Below are 24,665 nucleotides of genomic sequence, written 5' to 3'. Positions count from 1 at the left end.
AAATCGTTGACAAACATTCGTATACAGGGTGAACCGCAAAAGAGAAGTACGACTGTCTCATGTTTTTTAAATGTACAACTCTATATTATACATTTTCAAAATATTTCATTTATGACGGTATTTCATGTCTTTTCACTCACAAATTTTTTGGTATTTATTTTTTTACAGTGTTTTTTTTCCTGTTTTCTGCAAAATTTTTTTTCATTTTTGATTGTTTTCATTTACTGAGAACGTTTTTGTTTACACCGATTGAATTTTTATAAATCGTTGAAAGGATTAAACATAAACATTGTAGTTTTATTTCACTACGGAACGCCTTTTTTCACTATACAAAAATAATCTTAATTGCAAATACAAAATCACTCAAGAATGTAGTAGATGACATTGTTGAACACTATCATCAACCGGAAATATAACTATTGTCTTGCCAAGTTTATCAAGCAGATAATCATCATACCTATGCGTCCCTAATGTTCGTTGGTCCGGTTTGGGCCTGCACCTGACTTTAATTTTTTTAACGGTTCGACCAACAAGGCTTAAAGAATACTCGAACACGACTCGGTGATTTCAAATATTCGTATTTAATTCGTTTTTAATAAGAATTACCAACGTACCGAAGAAAACTCAAAGTCATAAGACAATTATTTATAGTAGTTTGTTTTTTTTTCCATTGGGCTCTTTTACAATGTTCGAGTATGAAAAATAATAGCGAATTTAAAGTCCATTTGTTTACAACTGGCAGCTCATTATAAATAGTATGGTATAGTTAGACCCAAACCCAGACATCCAAAGTGAAAGTTATCCTCCAACACCAAATTGTTCTATATGGTCCACATAATGTTCAGAAAAAAGTCACACCATTTTGAGCGTCGGGTTTGGGGGGAGAGGGGAGAGAAATCTGCAAATTCGTAGTTTTTTACGTTTTTCGTAAATATTTCTCAAAACTAAGCGGTTTAGCATGAACAACCTTCTACACAAAATTGTTCTACATTAAATTTGAAATAAAAAAGGCCCTATGCATAGCCCGTCTAAAATGAACGGTTCCAAAGTTACGGAGGTAGTATAGTATAATTGGTCCAAAAAAAGGCCTAACCCAGACATCCAAAGTAAAAGTTTTCCTTCAACACTAAATTGTTCTATATGGTCCACATATTGTTCAGTAAAAAGTTACACCATTTTAAGCGTCCGGTTTGGGGGGGAGATGGCGGAGACGTCGGTAAATTAGTAGTTTTTTTACGTTTTTCGTCAATATTTCTAAAACTATGCTTTAGCGTAATAGTCTAGGCGCCAGAGGGATCACCGTGTCATGTTCAATTCTGATGGACAAACTCAACGGTTTCTTATGGATTTTTGGCTGCTGATTACGAATTTCGAGGGGGGATTTCGATACGAGTGGTCAAAAAATTGTTATAAACAATTTAATTGTTTATAAATTGTTTATAAGACTCTGGCTCATAAACTAAAAGAGATAAAAAAAATGTTTCAAATAAAATTCGTTCCTTAATAAAAAACGAAGAAAAAACCGTTTACCAAACTTAAATCTAACAATTAGAACTCAAGATATTGTAAAATTAGTGCACAATGCAAATTGCAAATTGCAAAATAAGTATTTTTTGAAGCTTTATCGATCGTAACTCGGCTCTACGCATGAAAATAAGTCTTGGAAGGTGTCGTTTTCAAGCTTAATTAACAGGCTTCCAAACAAAGTTTGTTAAATTACTTGATCTTCATTTGTTTTAAAGTTATACCCGTTTGAAGTTACAATTTTCTTAAAAATATTGTAGATTCATTTGTTTATAAGGGTTTCAAGCAAATTTGAGCTATAAACATTTATACTTTAATGAAAAATATTGATAGAAAAACTCAAAAGGAACAATTTGAGGTTACGAAAATGTTCATAAGTTTATTTTTGGCCAAGATGTTGATATTTTAATGGCGCGCGCGCTATGAGGCGCAAGATCGGCTCACCGCGTAAAGGTTCACGCGCTAACTTCTCGATGCAAACTATAATTTCTATGTATTGATGTGATCTTGATTATTGATATAAGATAATATTCTTATATGTCATTTAATTTAATCAATGCATTAATAATAATCACTATGCTATATGTTTTCAATCTCAGGGCTTTTTATAAAATTAATTACTTACTTACGTGGCTTCTAAGTATTTCTCAATGGTTCCTAATCGGGATAGGAAAGAAAAGAGTAAAATAATACACACATATGGGTTACAATTATAATCAAAATACTGTTTATTTTATTTAAATCGCAATCACTGCTTAATATTTGCTATATCTTATTATTCCTAAACATAAAATTTACACATGGGAATCTTATTTCCTTTTGGTTTCCAATTGAAAGTTTTTATTAACATTTAACTATTATGATTTATTAGCAACAATTCTATTTAAGTTTGATGAAGCTTTTCTGATATTATTGATTATGTTCTTCAAATTTAAATGTGGTATTTAATACGAAAAACCCCTACATTCATGTCCAAACAAATGAGACTGACCTATTTCTGGTGAACTGAGAATGTCTTCACACAAGACCCGTTTCCTGCTATCCTTGGCTGCGATCAAAACCTCGTCCTGGCTTCCAGTAATGTTCTCCTTTGAAACTAGCTCGTATAGCTCTCGTTCCTGCTTCTGTCGTGATGCTGTGTTCTACCTTTTTCGAAACTGCAATCAGCTACCGGGAACTCTTGGCTCAAGGAGGTTCTTTACTCTCAACCTGGCCTACCTCTCGTTCCACGATAGATACTCCACACTCACGGAACTACACCGGCTTTCTCACTCTCCGTACACTACCGTCTACTACTGGACTTCACTTCTCGACCGCTCAAAACATTCTGATCTCTATTTTCAGTCATTCACCTACTTTCTAAATATCCCTTCCAGATTCACAAATCAACCTTCCACCACCAACTCTCATTCGCAGTATTCCTCAAAACCAATTTTTAATCTTTCTAAATATGCTTAATGGATTTCAAAAAAAAATAGTTAATTCCCATTCTAAAATTACTTTCTACTATTTACAATATTTAATGACCTATTATCTACTTCAACTGAGTCTTATTTAGCATAGGCTAATGATCGAACCTTCCGCGAACAACGATAATGGTACGCGCCATTCACTTTGTTTATTCTCGGCGCATTGTCCCGAGTTTCGTAAGCTTCTTCTAATCACTTCTTAAAATTAAACATAACAATTTGTTGTATACAGGTTGTTCTAAATTTATATGCCCGTGGTTGAGAAAATTGAAAATATTTTATATTAAATTGATTTCTGTTTATAATTATCAAAATTTAATTTCCATATCAAATAGAAATATAACAAATCCCCGCCTTGTATTCGATAAAATTTATCTGCATTTTTAAATAAATTTTCTCGAGGCAAAACCAACTCCCTGTATATTTCCTTACTTTAATCTACGTCTTATATCCTAACTTACTATCTACTTCATGTAATTCTGTCTTTTATTCGTGATATTTGTATATACTTTTACCGTGTATTCTGCATCCTCGTTTTCATATGCCTCCTCTTCAAATGCCACTGTTTCGATCATATCTTTTTCGCTTTCATTTGTTAGCTTTATTTCTTCTTCTCCTGAGCTCATCTCTTCTTTTGAGGAATCTCAGTTTTCTTTTGCTTTTGATACTCTCAATTTTTCTTCTTCTGGGCTCAACTCTTCTTTTGAGGAGCCACAGGTTTCATTTTCTTTTGTCTTTTTCTGACTTTTTCTCCCTTTTCTTCTTTGTCCTTGCTTCGTTGCCAAATTCATTTCCACTGTTTGTTCTTTACCTGATTCGTCCGTATTTTGTTTCTCCTGTTCCTTGTCCTGTTCTTCTTCTTTTTCTTCTGTTAGATTCATCGTATTATTTTTAAAATCTATCACTACATGTTTTTCTGCCAATTCGTCAACTCCTACTATCATGTCATGTGACATGTTTGGCATTATTACACATTGTAGTGCATACATCTTCTGACCCAGTCGTACCATTACTCGTATGCCTTCATTTATAGTTGCCAATGTCCGTTTGTTTGCGCCCACTAAATTTACCCTAGGTATTTTGTAAATTAAATTTGTTAAGTTAACTTCTTCTATTAGTTTTCTGTTGACCAATGTTATTTCAGATCCAGTGTCTATCATAATTTTAATTGGTTTCTCGTTGATAAATCCATCCACAAATTTTAAATTAACTCCATTTTTCTTTTCGTTGTTTCTTGCCAATTTAATAAACTCCTTGGGGTTACAAAAGATTCCTGTTTGATTTTTGGTTTTTAGTGAGCGCCGTCGTGAAAAGACGCCGGTTGCTCATCGTTGTTTATATTTTCGTCATAATGTCTCTCTCCGTCATATTCATCTGTCTGGGTATTATTTACTTCTCTTCTATTTTCTCTTGGTCTGTCGGATCTGTTTCGGTTTTCTCGATATCCCTGTTCATTTTGTCTACCATTATTTCTGTTTTCTTGATTTGCGAGTGTGGTGTTTCTATTCTGGTATTCTCGATTTCTGTCCTCATTCCATTGCCTATTTCTTTGTTCATAATTTCCTCTTCCGTTGTCTCTATTTTCGTTTTCCCTTCTGGGATTAAAATCTCGTCTTGTATAGTCCCTCCTATTTTGATTTCTATCTCTGTAATCCTGTGTTTCTCGGGGCCTGTAATCTTCTCGCGACCTTCTTGATTTTCTTTCTCTTAAACGTGATTCTCTTATTTGTAGGAATTGGCATAAACTATCTATGTCTTTGTAGTTTTGCAATGTGATATGGTCTTCCAGCGTTTCTTCGAAATGTCTTGCAATCAGTTCGACTAATTGTTCCGATGAGTAATTATATTGTAAATGTTTTGCGTTATAGTAAATTTGTAATGCATATGTCCTTTCTGATATACCCATCCTATCATTTTATTTCCCAGTTTGCAATTCCTTGTTAATTTCCAATTGTTGGACTTTTCCCCAGAAATAATTCAAAAATTTTTGTTCAAATTGTTGCCAACTGTCAAATTCTTCTTCTTTGCAATCGAACCATAGGCTTGCTTCGTATTTTAGATGGTTTCTGATAGTTTCTTTTGCTGTTTCGAAATTTCCGATGTGTTGTATTTTCTTTTTCAGGCTATTTATGAACGGCACTGGGTGTAATCTTCTTACGTCCCCGCCAAACCTTATCTTCACGTCATCTGTGCTATGTATAACCATTTCTCTTCTTTCTCCTACATTTTGTTGCGTCCGGTTTTCGGTGACTTGTTTTTCTATTTCTGTGATTCTTTTTTCCACTTCTTCTCTGTCTACTTGAATAGCATTTTCCAACTTATTTTCCAAATTTTCTATTTCCTTTTTCTGGCAATTCGTTATTTCCTTTATTTTGCTTTTGATTTCTTTCTGTCTCTTGTTGTCCCATATCGTTCTTGATCATTGTCAAAAATCCTTTTACTTCCTTTTCATACTTTCCTATGCGTTCCTCCATTTTCTTGTTGTTCTCTTCTATTGCTTGTTTCATTTTTTGTTGTGTTTCATCCATTTTTTGATCCAATTTTTGTTGTGTTTCATCCATTTTTTGTTGTTTTTCATCCATTTTTTGATCCACTTTATCCATTTTCTTTGATGTTTCTTCCTGATTTTTATCCATCGTCCTTTTTGCTTCATCCATTGCTTGTTTTGTTTCTCTTTGATTGTCATCCAGTTTTTGTTGTGTTTCATCCATTTTCTGTTCTATTCTTTGTGACTGGAGTTGCATCATTTGTAATAATTTATCTATTCCTGATAATTCTTGCTGTTCTGATGCCATGATTGTCGTGTCTAAAATATCTTCTTGGTCTGAATTATTCTCTTGATTTGAATGTTCTTTTTGTTTTTTGTTGTCTTTGCTTTGGCTTCTTGTCACAGACATTTGTTTTCAAGAAGTACTGTCCCCGCCAAATATGAAATTTTACTAGTATGTTACCAAGACGACTTTTTCTCACCCAAATATTATAAATTGTCAATAAATATATCACATGTAAATATCGTAAAAATAAAATATTAAATCAGTTATGTAAAATTTGTACCTAAAGAGATCTAAAATTTTATGTTATCAAATGTAAGTATCTCACTTTTTACCACAGGCATATAAATTTTCAAATACCGGCTTTACTCTTTCTATCCTTCAAATTTGCCACTAGAAATACTTTTCAATGCTTTCCACGTTGGACGACAGTTGATGTGATCTTGATTATTGATATGAGATAATATTCTTATATGTCATTTAATTTAATCAATGCATTAATAATAATCTAATTAATTTACCAGATCACATATCAATATGTTTTCAATCTCAGGGCTTTTTATAAAATTAATTACTTACTTACGTGGCTTCTAAGTATTTCTCAATGGTTCCTAATCGGGATAGGAAAGAAAAGAGTAAAATAATACACACATATGGGTTACAATTATAATCAAAATATTGTTTATTTTATTTAAATGGCAATCACTGCTTGATATTTGCTATATCTTATTATTCCTAAACATAACATTTACACATGGGAATCTTATTTCCTTTTGGTTTCCAATTGAAAGTTTTTATTAACATTTAACTATTATGATTTATTAGCAACAATTCTATTTAAGTTTGATGAAGCTTTTCTGATATTATTGATTATGTTCTTCAAATTTAAATGTGGTATTTAATACGAAAAACCCATACATTCATGTCCAAACAAATGAGACTGACCTTTTTCTGGTGAACTGAGAATGTCTTCACACAAGACCCGTTTCCTGCTATCCTTGGCTGCGATCAAAACCTCGTCCTGGCTTCCAGTAATGTTCTCCTTTGAAACTAGCTCGTATAGCTCTCGTTCCTGCTTCTGTCGTGATGCTGTGTTCTACCTTTTTCGAAACTGCAATCAGCTACCGGGAACTCTTGGCTCAAGGAGGTTCTTTACTCTCAACCTGGCCTACCTCTCGTTCCACGATAGATACTCCACACTCACGGAACTACACCGGCTTTCTCACTCTCCGTACACTACCGTCTACTACTGGACTTCACTTCTCGACCGCTCAAAACATTCTGATCTCTATTTTCAGTCATTCACCTACTTTCTAAATATCCCTTCCAGATTCACAAATCAACCTTCCACCACCAACTCTCATTCGCAGTATTCCTCAAAACCAATTTTTAATCTTTCTAAATATGCTTAATGGATTTAAAAAAAAATAGTTAATTCCCATTCTAAAATTACTTTCTACTATTTACAAAATTTAATGACCTATTATCTACTTCAACTGAGTCTTATTTAGCATAGGCTAATGATCGAACCTTCCGCGAACAACGATAATGGTACGCGCCATTCACTTTGTTTATTCTCGGCGCATTGTCCCGAGTTTCGTAAGCTTCTTCTAATCACTTCTTAAAATTAAACATAACAATTTGTTGTATACAGGTTGTTCTAAATTTATATGCCCGTGGTTGAGAAAATTGAAAATATTTTATATTAAATTGAATTCTGTTTATAATTATCAAAATTTAATTTTCATATCAAATAGAAATATAACAGTATACATACGTTATCTTCATTTTTCATTTTTGAAGATCCTAATAAAATTTTATCATATAATTCTTATAATTAAATCATCATACTGTACCTCGTATCACCTTTCATTCTATTTACATTGTCTTTTATTGTTTGCACTAAATGAGAAAAAAACATTAAAAACTAATATTTCAGAAGTATAACTAAAAATTAAGTTAATATTATTTATTAATACTATTTTTACAAACATTTTTTTCATGCATCTGCAAATCTGCATAGGATATGTCAGCTTTTTTACATCTGCATAAGTTCTTAGCGAAATTTTAACAGTTACATGGTGGTACAAGTCTGTTCTTGTAGGCAGTAAAACTAAAACTTTTTGAGGCTTCAGAGTCTAATTATCTATATGATATCCATATAAAGTGGATCTAGTTCTTTTGCAGCATCATCAAGGCCGGTCAATTGTGTGTATGCCGCCACATCATAAATGCTCGTTTTATATGCAATGATGATGCTGCAAAAGAACTCGATTAATTTTTATATGAATATCACATATTGGCTCATTTTCATGCGTAGAAGCCGAGTAACGATCGATAAAGCGTCGAAGAATACATACTTACTTGACTGTGAGCCATTCTTGCGCCTCATAGCGCGCCATTAAAATATCGACATCTTAGCCAAAAATAAACTTACGAACATTTTCGTAAGCTCAAATTGTTCCTTTTGAGTTGTTTTATCATTATTGTTAATTAAAGTATAAATGTTTATAGCTCAAGTTTGCTTGAAACCTTTATAAACAAATTAATGTACAATTTTTTTAAGAAAATTATAACTTCAAACGGGTATAACTTTAAAACAAATAAAGACCAAATAATTTAACAAACTTTGTTTGGAAGCCTCTTAATTAAGATTTAAAAAGACACCTTATAAGGCTCATTTTCATGCGTAGAAGCCGAGTTACGATCGGTAAAGCTTCGAAAAATACTTATTTTGCAATTTGCAGTTTGCATTGTGCACTAGTTTTACAATATCTTGAGTTCTAATTGTCGGATTTAAGTTTAGTAAACGGTTGTTTCCTCGTTTTATATTAGGGAACAAATTTTATTTGAAACATTTTTTTTATCTCTTTTAGTTTATGAGCCAGGGCTTTATAAACAATTTATAAACAATTAAATTGTTTATAACAATTTTTTGACCACTCGGATCGAAATCCCCTCTCGAAATTCGTAATCAGCAGCCCAAAATCCATAAGAAACCGTTGAGTTTGTCCATCAGAATTGAAAATGACACGGTGACCTCTATTTGGCGCCTAGACTATAAGGAATGTTCTATAGAAAAATATTCTACATAAAATTTAAAACAAAAAAGGTTTTATACATAATTGTTATAAAATCATCGGTTCCAGACTTACGGAGGGTGGTGAAAAGTGGAGGTTTTCGATACTTTTTACATTTACCGATTTCTCCCCCTTCTGCCCCCCAAACCCGACGCTCAAAATGGTGTGACTTTTTTCTGAACATTATGTGGACCATATAGAACAATTTGGTGTTGGAGGATAACTTTCACTTTGGATGTCTGGGTTTTTGGTATAGTTATATCATAAATATTGCCCAAAAAATATAAAAAGTATCGAAAACCTCGACTTTTCACCCTCCGTAACTCTGGAACCGTTGATTTTATAACAATTATGTATAGAATATTTTTTGTTTTAAATTGCATGTAGATCATTTTTTATATGTAACGTTGTTTACGCTAAAGCATAGTTTTAGAAATATTGACGAAAAACGTAAAAAAGCTGCTAATTTACCGGCTTCTCTCCCATCTCCCTCCCAAACCGGACGCTTAAAATGGGGTAACTTTTTACTGAACAATATGTGGACCATATAGAACATTTTGGTGTTGGAGGAAAACTTTTACTTTGGATGTTTGGGTTAGGCTTTTTTTGGACCAGTTGTACTATACTACCTCCGTAACTTTGGAACCATTCATTTTAGAAAGATTATGCATAGGGCCTTTTTTATTTCAAATTTAATGTAGAATAATTTTGTATGGAGGGTTGTTCATGCTAAACCGCATAGTTTTAGAAATATTGGCGAAAAACTTAAAAAACTACGAATTTACCGATTTCTCCCCCGTCTCCCCCCAAAACCGACGCTCAAAATGGTGTGACTTTTTTCTGGACATTGTGTGGACCATATAGAACAATTTGGTGTTGAAGGATAACTTTTACTTTGGATGTCTGGGTAATGCCATCTTTTGGTTTAACTATAATATACTAAAATGTAAATCTTCATAAATAGAGGTTAAGGGTCATGTTCAAAATTACGAATTATGCATTAATTTGTTTGGTTACATAATATATACTCCGTTTAATATACTTACCGTTACACGTCATCCGCGTCATAGCCCGCGACGTCACATGATATCAACACGAAATATTTAGGCGGTAGGTGTGTTCTTTTTTAGAATCATTTTGCCGAGTACACTGGAATTACAGCCACTACACATATTTTATTATATACGCCTAGAAACAATATTTGAAGATTTCTATTAATGTTAACTTAAAGAAATACACAATAATATGTTTCATTTAATTTGTATAAATGGATTATAAAGCGTGAAGCATGAAGCACATTTTGTTCGGAACACACTGTAACTGTAATCGAACGAACGTGACATTTTGGCATAAATTGGTAACATCAAATACATTAGATGGTATTTGGTAACATTTATTTGACAGTTGCGATATTGACACTTCAGATTTGTTTTTATTCTTTACTATAAATATTTGTTTTATTATATTTATTATTTTTTATTATTTACTTTAACGTAAGATTATAACCTAATCCTTTTTTTAATGCCTCGACAACTATTGGCCATTGGCATGGTAGGTACGGTGAATTTTTGTAGGTACCTAGTGTCATGTGTAGTGTGTGTGTTGAGTAAGTGTCTTGTTACTTTGCAAAGTCGACGGCATTGTCTTTGCAAAGAGACGCTAATTGTATCCGAACGTCTGCGGTCCCTCCGGTGAGTAAACCTAACTCTGGTTTTCTATTTCTAATGTTTTTATTTATTTACATTGAAGATTAATTTGATTTGTTGTATAATCCACATCGCAATAATTATATCATCTATTTGATTTAAAATGAATTCAGGATCTTTTTATACTTTGGCAACTATGTCAACTTGACGTAGATTTCGGACGTAGATAATGACGTGCAACGGTAAGTATATTAGACGGACTGTACTTACTTAAAAAAGACCCTGTGAAATCAAAAACTATTTAAGACTAAGGGCCGTCCTGGTAAAACCTATATTAGATAACCGGGGTTTAATCGGGACAGAAAAGTACCTCTTAGGGCCTCTTGCGTTGTAATAAATGCAATTAAAAATTATTATTATAATTATTTATGATTATAATAATAAGTGCAATTACGTTTATGTCTATGTTATGCATATATTTCTGTCTCGATTAAACTCCGCTCAGCTAACCGAGATTTTCCGGATTCCGATTTTTCCGTAAAGTCGCCGGTTTACAAAATAATGAATTTATTCCTTTCATTTGCACCATACTGTTCTTTATGTTTTTGAGAGCGCTGAATCAGAACATGAAGTTTATTTTTATCTAGAATTGGTGGAACATGTTTAAAAATCAAATTTTGTGCAAAAATGCGAAAAATCAATTTTGATGATTTTTCAACTTTACCTGGCTGTATCTTTGCTTGCTGTAAATATTTCCTCTTGAAAATGTTACTGTGTCATCTTTGAAGTATTTATTAGATAAGAACGAGCTTTGTAGAAGAATGATTATACAGGGTGTTTCATTAATAATTGTCCATATATGTAGTAACCGGAGTAACCTTAGCACAAAATAAGATTTAACCTAAAACACTTAAGGTAGAATTCCGCACCAAGCGACCGAGACAGGAGACCGCGACAGGCGACAGATAGGCGAGGTCTCCCCACGACTGTTCTCAATGCAATTATATCAGGGTAGTTCTGCAGCCCGCGACCGAGACCAGCGACCAACTATCGTCTATCGCGACCTATCTGTCGCCTGTCGCGGTCTCCTGTCTCGGTCGCTTGGTGCGGAATTCTACCTTTAAATAAAATGTGGTTCTTTACTGATTTACAGGGTGTTTTATCTAAAAATTTAAAAACTATTTTTGCTCAGCATTTTAAAACTATTCGACGTATCCTTTTCATACATAGCAGGAAGTATAGGTACTATACAAACTACTAAATTATGTTAAACAAACGTTTCTGGCTATTACCAGAGGCGTGCGACGGGGGAAAGTGAATGGTTGACCCTTTCCAAATTCTACGCCACTGGCTGAATTGCTGTTTTAGTTCAATTTTTGGATTCTCCAATACTTTCTATGAAAATAATATACTCTTCATTCGTAACGATAGTCATTCGTTTTCGAGATCTTTGAAGTTAAAAATGAAAGGACACGGTTATTTTGATTAATATATTGTGTGGCTTCATTTTTAATTTCAAATATCTCGAAAACTAATCATTTTATCGTTACGAATTAAGAGTATATTATTTACATAAAAAGTATTGGAAAATCAAAAAATTACAATAAAATAGCAATTTCGTCAGTGGCGTAGAATTTGGGAAGGGTCCACCAGCCATTATCCCCTGTCGTACGCCTCTGGTAGTAGCTAGAAACGTTTATTTAGCTTAATTTAGAAGGGTGTACAGTACCTGCACTTTCTGCCAAGTATGATAAGGATACGCCAAATAGTTTTAAAGTACTGGGTACAAACAATTTATAAATTTTAATCGTATGAATCATAATATCATAAATTAATCAAAATAACTGTGCCGTTTCATATTTAACTTCAAATATCTCGAAAACTAATGACTTTATCGTTACCAATGAAGTTATTATTGACGTAAAAAGTATTGGAACTAAAAATGGAACTAAAATAGTAATTCCTCCAGTGGCGTAGAATGAGAAGGGACAACCATTCACTATCCCCTGCCGTACGCCTCTGGTAGTAGCTAGAAACGTTTGTTCAACATAATTTAGTAGGGAGCATAGTAGTCGCACTTTCTGCCAAGTATGAAAAGGATACGTCGTATAGTTTTAAAATGCTGAGCAAAAATAGTTTTTAAATTTTTAGCTAAAACACCCTGTAACTCAGTAAGGAACCACATTAAGTGTTTTAGGTTAAATCTTCGTATTTTGTGCTAAGGTTTCTCCAGTTACTATATGGACAATTATTAATGAAACACCCTGTATAGATTAAAAGAGGAGTTGTTAATTTTTAAACATTTTCTCGTCAGATTTCGTTAATTTCATATTTACTTAAAAAAGTTAAGTGACAAACTCTTTAGCTTATAATTTTAACCAAGACAGCAATAAAACATAATTCATGAAGAAGTTTTCTGGAAAATTTTAAGTCAAAATATGCAATAGGAAAAGAGTTATGTGACTTTATAGACGAGCGGCACACCACAAAAAACGCTTATTTTTCGATATACCTACTGTGTGGTGTGATGACCACGGTGTGGTGAATGGCTAATTTTGGTCATACCTCGGGTCATACTTTATATTTTTGATGGTGATGAAAACGAAAATTAGGTTTATTTTGAACTTTGCGTGGGGAAACAGTGGCAAAATCGCAATTTTACCCTAAAAATTAAAAAAAAAAATGAAATCACATTTTTTGCGTTTAATAACTCTGTTTAAAATTTTTACAGTATATAATTCTTACCTTTACGGAGACCTCTGTTTCAATCTGTCTGTCTCATTATAGTAAAAGTTATGAATTGTTTAAAGTGAAAGGTTCAGATTCCTGAATTTCAAAGTTTAATCGCAAAAGTTGAGTGACAAAATTTGAAATTTAGCTTTTTAATCAAGTTTATGTTAAAATATAGGGTACAAAGAATAAAATGTTTTATAAAAAAAAAAATAATGCCACTGTTAATTTTATGAAAAACGTGATTTCATCTTTTTTAATTTTTAGGGTAAAATTGCGATTTTGGCAATAGTTGAAAGACTGATAAATTTCATCACTTGAAAATGGTTGGGTGATACCTTACAATGACCAAATTTTATATGTTTGTAACGTCTAAGTGGTTGTTCTTACTGTTTTACAATTTTTAATTAAAATTGAAATAATATTTCATCATCCGGAGTTGCACAACAGACCAACTTTCCTAATATGCAAACACCTACAACTCGAAGTAGTGGTACTTTTTTTATAATTTGACCATTAGCTCTGAAGATGACATATATGTCGAAAGCGCTTAGCTAAGGAAATTAAATACATTTACACACTTTAATATACTTTTTTCACTTTCTTCAACGATTTTGGCAATGTTCTTCCATCTAAAATTCAAAATAAACCTTATTTTCGTTTTTAGCACCATCAAAAACATAAAGTAAGACCAAAATTAGCCATTCGCCACACTGTGGTTAGTATCTCGAGAAATAAGCGTTTTTTTGGAAGAGTGCCACGTGCCACTCGTCTATAAAGTCACATAGCTTTTTTCTTATTACATATTTTGACTTGAAATTTTCCAGTAAACTTCATTATTAATTAAGTTTTATTGCTGTGTTAGTTAAAATTATAAACTAAAAAGTTTAACACTCCACTTTTTTAAATAAACATGAAACTAAATCTGACGACAAATTGTTTAAAAATTAACAACCCTTCTTTTAATTTGTGTAAACATTCTTGACAAATCTCGTTGTCATCTAAATACTCGAAGGATGATACAGTTAAACTTTCAAAAGGAAATATTTACAGGGACCAAGGATACAGCGAGGTAAATATGAAAAATCATCAATATTTATTTTTCGCAGTTTTGCATAAAATTTGATTTTTGAACATGTTCCACCAATTCTGGATAAAAATAAACTTCATATTCGGATTCACCGACCTCGAAAATATAAAGAATAACTAAAATTTTCCATTTACCTATCATGGTCGCTTTTTCGATTTCTAAGCCTCAAATTAGGGATGTGCCGCTTGCCTAAATGGGTTTTGGGAAAGGCCAGATGGGAGAAGGTCTGTAGGACTGCCTAGAAAAAGGTGGAGAGGTGCAGTCAGAGAAGATCTGGAGAAAATGGGAGTGAGACAATGGGAAATAGTGGCACAGGACCGACAAACATGGCAATAGTAAAAGCGGCAAAGACTCACGAAGAGTTGTAACGCGATTGATGATGATGACCAAAATCAGAGAGCGCAAAAAAACGCGTCTGTTATCTACGGGAGCCAAAATCACAGTGCACGATTCGCGGTATTTTATCGCTTGATAACAAGCGGTTTTCGCTAAGAGAAGAGAACAAACCGTGTGTTCTTTACGGGACCCAAAATCAGAGAGAGATTTCTTCTACATTGTCCAAAAAATGTCTGTGCTTTTCGAGGGTAGTGTTAGAGTCAAGAGTATGAGTTATTACTAGGGGTTGGCTTAGATAATGATTTGAAATTGAGGTCGGTAATTATAGGAATGATACAGCAAATAATAGGTAATATTGTTTTTCTCATGTGAAAAATGAAACTAGTGGAATCAGTCCACATCCAAACTACGAGAAGTAACAGAAGTCGATACTAGAAAATTATCCCAAAGAAGCCATTACATCAAACCGTTTGATCTCGTCTGAGAATAGACCAAACCAATATTCTCTCTACATATACTCTCTATAGTGTAGAAAGATTTCAATATAAATTGCAAGATAACTCAGAAGCAATATCATACTTATATTCGATAAAAATGTACTAAATAAATTGTAAAACTTTCAATGTTACTACACCAATGACCTTTTGAAGTTGAGACATAAATAAATAAAAGATCTCAAGAACTGGCAATAAAAAACTCAAATACAAATGACAATAGGTTTGTTCCAACTCGATACAAAACCGTTCTTGAACGGTTCGTGAACCGCGCAGTAACGAAAAATGTGTTACTGCGCATAATTATTCGTTATTGCGCATGCTCGTAACGATTCAAGAACGGTGTTGTATCGAGTTGGAACAAACCTAATAATGACAAACTTGGAATTGTTGTTGACAACGCTTTGGAAAAAATATTACAGATTTCATATCTTTAATTGGAAATTTTATTTTTAGGTTAAAATGTATTTACAAACAACTTATTTTTGATTTATTAATCATTAATAAAACCACAAACATATAATTGGCTTGACATGAATCTTCTAATTAAAAATAAATTTAAATATTACAAGACTATCTTTTGGGCAGTGAAATATCAATTGTTTAAAATTTAGCAATAGCAATAAAAAAGTGATTAACATGAATAATAAACTATGATATTTCAAAAGAATATTGCTAAAATGATTCCACTCATTAAAAGAAATAATAAATCTACTTTATAGGGCTGGATCCCGAGTATGAAAAAAATGTTGATTAATAGCAAGCTGAAAATTTGTTAATAGCTTAAGGGTGTCTAGTCGGACAAACTTTGATATATGGGAACACTGAAACAGGGGAAGTTTTAATTCTGGAGCAGGTTAAAAATTTGGAACCGTCAGACCACGAAAACGTCAAATGTATTTTGTCCGACAGAACTTCCAATTGATTTGTTACCCTTTCATTAAACTCTCATGCAAAAATCAGACAGTTATTTATCACCTGTCATAATTCCTGTCATTTGACATGTTCTACGTGTTCCACTCATTAAAAGGCCCATTTGCTGATAAATAGCAGTCTGATTTTTGCATTAGACTTTAATGAAAGGGTAACAAAGCAATTGGAAGTTCTGTCGGACAAAATACATGTGAAGTTTTCGTGGTATGACCGTTCCAAATTTTAAACCTGTTCCACAATTAAAACTTCCCCTGTTCCAGTGTTCCCATATATCAAAGTTTGTCCGACTAGACACCCTTAAGCTATTAACAAATTTTCAGCTTGCTATTAATCAACTTTTTTTTATACGCGGGATCCAGACCTATTAGTAGATATACAAAAACAGAAATCTGTCAGGTGTAATATACCAGGCATTACTTATATTTAGGTTGGCGATCACTAATACAGGACTTATTTTATTTTGTGCCATATGGAAAAGCTGTTCAGCACTTCTTATGCCTGTCCATTCTCGAATGTTTCGGAGCCATGATTGTTGTTTTCTTCCATATATATAGTATCGGTTCACAATGTTCTTCGACGTCTTCCGATTTCCAATCTCCATCTCGTTCTGTCATTCCATAGATCGTCCTCGAGTTCTCTGTCCCTGGTTTCTCTATCAACTCCTCCTCTCCAACTTCTTCTAGGCCTTCCTCTTGGTTGCCATTCGAGGATTTGTCTTGGTATTCTATTTTCCGGCATTCTCCTTACGTGTCCGTACCAGCTGAGTTGTTTCGTCCTGATGTCGTCAACAATAGTATGTGTAACCCCCATGATTTCTCGGACTGTCTCGTTTGTTATTCTGTCGCGTCTAGATATTCCGGCCGAAGGGCGCCAGACGTCCATTTCTGTTGCTCTAAACATTTTCTCTGTGCTGTCTTTTAGGGGCCAAACTTCGCATCCATATGTTGTGATGCTTTTTATTATAGTGTTATATATATTTTTTTATTTTCCTTAGAAATATTTTTATCCCACAGTACGCTGTTCAGTAAGGATATGTCTTTCCTTCCCTGTATATTTCGTTCCTTAATAGCTGCATCTATTATTTTCTTTGTGATATTAAATAAAATACAGAATAAGGCACCTCCTTATTAGTCCAGGACGCATCTGTTTTGAGATGGACGTTGAGAGGTGACTCAAATTTTTTTGCAGAAATTGCTTGAAAATAACTCAAATAATAATATTTGAGCTATCCTCCCACTCAAAATGGTCCGGAACATTGTTTAAATAATCAAAATGTCAAAATATAAAGGAAAAATTCGATTTTTTTATTGGTTTTTTGATTATAACTTTAAAACTATTCATTTCTGAGGAAAGTTGTACTGACATAAAAGTTGCGTAATTAAATTTCCTACAATATAGAATTGGTTAAAAATTTAAAAAATAGTCACCCTAGTTGCAAAATACCAATAATTGCGAAAAAACCATACAAAAACAAGTACAGTCAAACCCGCTTATTAGAATGCCTCTTAAAGGAATGTCCCGGTTTAAGGAATAGAAATTTGAGGTCCGGAAACGTTTCTACTAGCGACCAAGGATCGGTTATTAGAATATCCCGGTTATAGGAATACTTTTGATTGGCACGAATACTATTCCAATAAGCGGGTTCGACTGTATTCGCATTTTACGTTTTTCAACCATTTATGCTACACTTAGGACCTTCATATTTCACCCACAAAAACTTTATGATACAGTAAAACAATACTGTAAATTTCATTAAGATCGGTTCAATAGATTTTGCAAAATAAATTTTGCAATCCAGCTTTCGCAAAAAAAATTCATTTTTTCAAAATGTTACAGGACTGAAAATAAAGCAGATAGCAAGTTGAATTTTTTTTTTGCTTATAGAAGTGTACCGTACCTTTCATTTGCAATTTTCAAAATTAAAATCGATTAATTACCACGGCGTCAGAAAATTTTTGAAATAAACAATAATTTTTGATGCTACGCGCAGGACAGCGGTGTTCGATTCACACAAGTTGATTTCTACCAAAATTTCTTCCAATCTTTATCTAATATATTATTTTTTTACTCTATATTTTGTTGTATTTTAATACTTTAATTCCACAAAAATCAAACTAATTTTATTATTGTTTGTGAAATATTGTTTAAACAATTGCATATGTTTAAAAATAATAAACTTTTATTATTTAAGTTAAAATATATGAACAAAGAAAGTTTTTGCTAATAAAAGTGTTATTTCAAAGGATAGAGTATATGTTTTTATTTTGCAATAAATAAATTTATTTATTTATATCGAAATGTAATAAAAATTAAAATGTATCAATCATTATCAAAGGTCATTGGAATGACCAATCAGAGCAAACTATCCGCTGTCCTGCGCGTAGCACCAATAATTAATGTCTATTTAAAAAAAATTCCTGACGCCGTGGTGTTAATCGATTTTAATTTTGCAAAATTGCAAATGAAAGGTACAGTACACTTCTATATGCAAAAAAAATTTCAACTTGCTATCTGCTTTTTTTTCAGTCCTGTAACATTTTGAAAAAATTAATTTTTTTTACGAAAGCTGGATTGCAAAATTTATTTTGCAAAATCTATTGAACCGATCTTAATGAAATTTACAGTATTATTTTACTGTATCATAAAGTTTTTCATGGTGAAATATGAAGGTCCTAAGTGTAGCATAAATGGTTGAAAAACGTAAAATGCGAATACTTGTTTTTGTATGTTTTTTTCACAATTATTTCTATTTTACAACAAGGGTGACTATTTTTTAAATCTTTAGCCAATTCTATATCGTAGCAAATTTAATTACGCAACTTTTATGTCAGTACAACTTTTCTCGGAAATAAATACTTTTAAAGTTATAATCAAAAAACCAAGAAAGAAATCGAATTTTTCCTTAATTTTTTGACATTTTGATTATTTAAACAATGTTCCGGACCTTTTTGAGAGGGAGGATAACTATAATATTATGTTTTTATTTTTTTTTCAAGCAATTTCTGCAAAAAAATTTGAGTCACCTCTCAACGTCCAAATGTACTAATATTTTTACAGATGCGTCCTGGTCTATATATATATTTTTTTTAATATGAATTGTATCTGTTGATGATGAGAGCAAGTAACTATTTTAATGGTAGCAGAAGCACTCACAACGTGGGGTTGACAACCAGAGATGTTATATTGGATTTACCGGGTGTCCACTTATATTTTCCCCCATTTTAACTGCCTATAACTTCTAAACGGCTCAAGATAGAAATATGCGGTTTTCGCTGAAATGTTTTATTTTAGCAAAAGTTTTGTCTGAATGGATTGAATTTTTTATATCGCTTTCAAATACGAAAAGAAAAATGGCGGATTTAACAAAAAAACGTAGTTGACTTTTTTTAATGGAACACCCAGTATATTTTTTTGTAAATTGAAAGAAAGGTCATTCACCTATCCAGCGATATAAAGTTCAAAATCGGTTGTCAAATCACTGAGTAATTAATTTTTAAAATGAGAGGTGCAACTCTCTAACTAGGCAAATTGATATTATGTTATGTGATTTCCACATTGCATCTCTCATTTTAAAAATTAATTGCTCAGTCATTTGACAACCGATTTTGAAAATTTTTATATCGTTAGATAGGTAAATGACCGTTTTTTTCAAGTTTTTAGGTAAATGGCCATTTTTCTTATCGCTTTTAAATAAAAAATGGCGGATTTTTGAAAAAAAACGTTGTTGACTTTTTTTATTAAAGCACCCAGTATATTTTTTTTAACTTGAAAAAATGGTCATTTACCTATCCAGCGATATAATTTTTTTTTAAATCGGTTGTCAAATAACTGAGCAATTAATTTTTAAAATGAGAGATGCAATGTGGAAACACATAAATAACATAATATCAATTTGCTTAGCTATGTTACTTAGGTATGTGATATCCACGTTGCACCTCTCATTTTAAAAATTAATTACTCAGTGATTTGACAACCGATTTTAAAAAACTTTATATCGCTGGATAGGTGAATGATCGTTCTTTCAATTTACAAAAAAAAATATACTGGGTGTTCCATTAAAAAAAAGTCAACAAAGTTTTTTTCAAAAATCCGCCATTTTTATTTTCGTTATTGAAAGCGATATAAAAAACTCAATCGATTCATACAAAACTTTTACTAAAATAAAACATTTCAGCGAAAATCTCATGTTTCTATCTTGAGCCGTTTAGAAGTTATAGGTAGTTAAAATGGGGGAAAATATAAGTGGACACCCGGTATAACATGGTGGTAAAATTAACAATTATTATGTATGCATCAGTGGTATGACGGTGCAGCAAAAAAGTGACATCCTCAAACTATGTAAGGTGCAAAGACTACTTGCATCATAATCACAGGGGCTATGAGGAACACATCAGTGATCTCCCTCCTTTACATAAGCGAGGATGGGATATTATAGACTGTGAGAAAACCTGAGTAATGAACTGTTTAGATCAGGACATAGTAATATTATAAATGAAATTAGGGATTAGGGATACCAAATGGATTACGGTTTCTGATTATATGGGTACCCAGATGTAGGTCTAAAGTTCCTAGGTCTAAAGTTCCAAGTGAACATCAGCCCACGAGAGAAATGAGCAGAAGAAACACTTGACTAAGACTGCAGGGTTATACCTGGTACACAAACACCTCTAACACTGCAGAAGGGTCTGGCACAGGAATATTCGGTAGTGGCGGATATTTTACTAGGAGAATATACCTTTATATTTCAGACAGAGATTTTTGCTGAGTAAAAAGTATTTGCTGTAACAGATGCTCCATGGTGTGAAATTAATTAAACTTTACATGAACACCTCCTTGACCATCACCAAAGAACGAAATGGGAGAACACCATGACAGACTAATGCTCTACATAAATTCCTTCCATTACTTACTAAAATTACAACAATATAGAAGAGTGAAAATACATTGGCCTGCACACTTGAGGGAGACTAAGGCGAGACAGACAAAAGACATTATTTAAAATGTTTTATACAGGTAGACAACTGAACGAATACATTTAGAGCCCGTGCAGACTGCAGACTTTTTATCGGCGGATAGTTTAGTCGGCTTCTTAATCAGTACAGAGAGGTATGCAGATGCGCAGATTACACCGATTCAGTCTCGGAAGACAAAAAAAGTTTGATTTGTTTACCCATCATGGACAGCCCAACCCGACTAAACTATTGGCCGATTAAAAAGTCTGCAGTTTGCGGAGGCTCTTAAATACTCTCACCAAAAATACTGATGTCATTGGATTATAAAAACCAATAAAGACAATAAAGCTGACTTTACATAGTAACAAGAGATTTATTCAACACGTGCACTACAAATTAACCATAATATCATGTATGACTGGCCAAAACCATAAAATAAACTACATAATATTATGATTTAACATTTTGATACTTAGGTATATTGCTATATAAAAAAGAATTAAGTACATAAATGGCAATTATTGCAGAATATATGTTTTGTTGTAGGTACTTCAATGTTATTTTGAAGTATTGAAGAAGAAGAATGGTATTTTCCAGAGATAATTTAAATAGTAATAGCATTGATTGATAAATATACAATTATATTTATTCATCAATGGTAATAGATAATATTAACTTAATAGTAATCATAATATTTGAGTAAGGAGTAGTTTGTTTATAATAATGATACAGGGAACTATTGTTTATTCTAGATTTTCAAACTGGTTCTCATGTTAAACAAATACCTTTGAAAAAATCCAATTAATGGTAAGCTCAACTAGGGTTCCTTTTAGAGACAGCCTATATTTTAACAATTCAGCTCTGGGACGGTTCCATTATGCTATGGAGTGGCATTAGTTGAGTTGAGAGAGTTGTAAGGAACTTACTGAGGTGAATATTCAAATGAATGCTGACTGGTATGTATGCAACATCCAGGAAGAGCATGTTTTTCCTTATGACGGCTTCATTAAGTATGATAACTTTGTGCTAATGCATGATAATGCCACTGCTTATGCTACAGGAACAGTCATAGAATATCTTGGGATATATCATAGGATGTTGGGATTGAGGCTCTAGACTGGCCACTAATGAGCCCTGATGCAAATCCCATAGAACATGTATGGGACATCCAAAAACTATGTATAGAGGCAAGAACTCCAGCTCCAAACTCAAATGCAGAATTAAGATTGCTGCACAGGAGGAATGGAATCGACTACCACAAGAAACCATCAAAGACCTTCTGATAAGCATGCCTAGAAGGATGCAGGCTATCACCTGTGCTATCACTAGAGCTAGACGAGGATATACTAAGTACTAAATTATTACAATGTTGCTGTAAAAAGTGTTCTATTGTTGGTATTGTCTCCCTTTCTAATTAAATGTCTTTTTCTTCTTCTTCCTTCTTGTATGTAGGCTTTAAGCCTGTTTCTTCTTCAATATTAGCCTCCTAAATTGTTTGTTATTGCACCATCTTTTTCTTGGTCTGCCAATACTTCTTCGTCCATTTGGTGACTTATCTCGTGCTATTTGTACTATCCTATTCTCTGCCATTCTATTAATGTTTTCGTTCCACTCCTTTTTCTATTTTGTCACCCATCCATTTATGTCTTCTACCTGGCATGATCTTATGTTTTCGCTTCCCTCCCTATCCAACAGACTTTTCCCTGATATTCGTTGGAGTATTTTCATCTCTGTTGTTTCTAGTAGTCGTCTGGGGTTTTAGATGTGTCAGGTCTTTTCTCTGCCGTGTATGTCAATATAGGTCTAATGTCTGATTGCTGCTTTATAGATTATTGCTTTTATGTCTTGTCTTAGGTGTTTGTACTTCCAGATTGTGTCATTAAGAGATCCCACCGCTTTACTTGCTTTTAAGGTTTGTTGTCTAATGGTTATATCTATTCCCAGATATCTAAACCTTGCTTCCTGCTTTATTATTTTCCCATCAATTTTGATTTTACATTGTTGTGGGTATTTAGATGTTGTCATACATTTGGTTTTTTCTGCTGAGATTATCATATTGTATTTCTTGGCTGTTGTATTGAAGATGTGTGTTAATCTTTGGAGATTGTCTTCTGTCTCGGCGATTAATGTGGAGTCATCTGCATAACATAATAGATACTTGGATTTCTTTGTTCCCCATTCTGTAACCGTGATCTTTACGTACTGCTTCTATTATTTCGTCCATTATTATATTAAAGAGCAGTGGGCTTAATTAAATGTTGTAATCAAAATGTTCATTAATTTTTCTACAAATTGGTTGTAGTTCTTCAATTTGAAAGTTAAGTACCTACTTGACAATGAATATGTAGAATAGTCCAGCACAACTTATTTACCAATAAAAAGTAGTAAACTTTTCAAAAGGAAAAAATATACTTCTTAAAAACAGACTCAAAAAATTTGCAATATTTTTTCTGTTAGTGTATATTTTAACCAAAGGTTAATAATTATTCTGAAAACCTTGTATAATATAGTAATATGGCAAATATAAATGGGATGGGAATATGATAGGAATATTCTTCAAAACACTAATCCTAGCTAATAGTTATTAAAAAAAAAACATTAAATTTGCATCAATATAATTGACGTTTCGACTACCGCCTTTGCTGCATTCAAAATTAGTTTCTATGTGGGCTGTAACTTGACAGTATGAGACCATAAGACCCTTGATGTATTAATTAACATTTACATAAATTATCTACCCAATATTTACTCTAATTTTTTTTAAGTAAGGTGGATGTTCAAGGTAATTAACTTACCTAGGAATAATAAGTAACTATTGCTAATGCAATGTTTTGTATAATAAATGATCAAAGGACATATAAGAGGTATTTTTATAACTTACCAAAAGTCAATTCCGAGTAGGTTAGATAGTAAAAGAGATTCTATTTTTTATGCATAATTAGTTCTTAATGCATACACATTACTGTTGAAAATTCTAAACTTAACACACGCGCACCCACACCTCAACCAGTTAAACGGGAACTAACAAACTAAATGTAAACAGAAAAATTAAAACAACACAACACCAAACTTTTTAAATAACTCTGACACGCGTTTTATTTCTGTTTATTTCATAGATATTTCTATAGTTATCTTTGTTGTAGAGTCCGCTATGTCCGAAAGATGGCGGTAATTACTTGATGGGTAATATAATAACAACCTAACAGTGATGCCGTTCTTATAAAAAAAGTAGTAAGAATGGATTTTTCATTTAGGATTAATAATTAATTATCCATGTTCTATTTTTTCTTTTATAACTCGAGCACCATATGGACTATTTTGGCCAAAACTAAGCCGGATTCCGAATCGCGAGATCATGTCTAGATAATCATAAGACAAGTAATAGAAAAGAACAGAGAGAAAAGTATTGATAGGCATATGACCATTATCGACTTTTTTTTCTCTGGAAGCCGTCTGTTGTGACCCGGTTGTACTGCAGCTACTTGGCTTATTGTACATCTTCCATTCGTTTATGAAACCCATTCCAGAATTCTGGAACCCTGTACCAGCTTGTACTAGTGGGTGGGTGCCATATATATTTGGAGTCACTTCGATGTCTCCGAAAAGTGTTTGCCGCCTCCGATCCAATGCCTCACAGTCA

At 32.8% G+C, this 24,665-nt stretch overlaps 1 protein-coding gene across 1 annotated transcript in view; it reads right to left on the bottom strand.

The window, feature by feature from the left end:
- The window catches only part of LOC126890488 (cingulin), a 374,566-nt gene extending 350,384 nt beyond the window's left edge, over window positions 1-24,182 (bottom strand). Inside the window, exon 1 of the mRNA XM_050659471.1 lies at window positions 23,907-24,182. The gene's annotated coding sequence lies outside the window, so the exon portion shown is untranslated. The remainder of the gene's footprint in view (window positions 1-23,906) is intronic.
- Window positions 24,183-24,665: the final 483 nt, after the last annotated feature.

This window comes from Diabrotica virgifera, chromosome 8, assembly GCF_917563875.1.
Source record: "Diabrotica virgifera virgifera chromosome 8, PGI_DIABVI_V3a".
Lineage (NCBI taxonomy): Eukaryota > Metazoa > Arthropoda > Insecta > Coleoptera > Chrysomelidae > Diabrotica > Diabrotica virgifera.
Note: the sequence above shows the minus strand (reverse complement) of the source record. Positions and strands in the feature narration are given on the sequence as shown.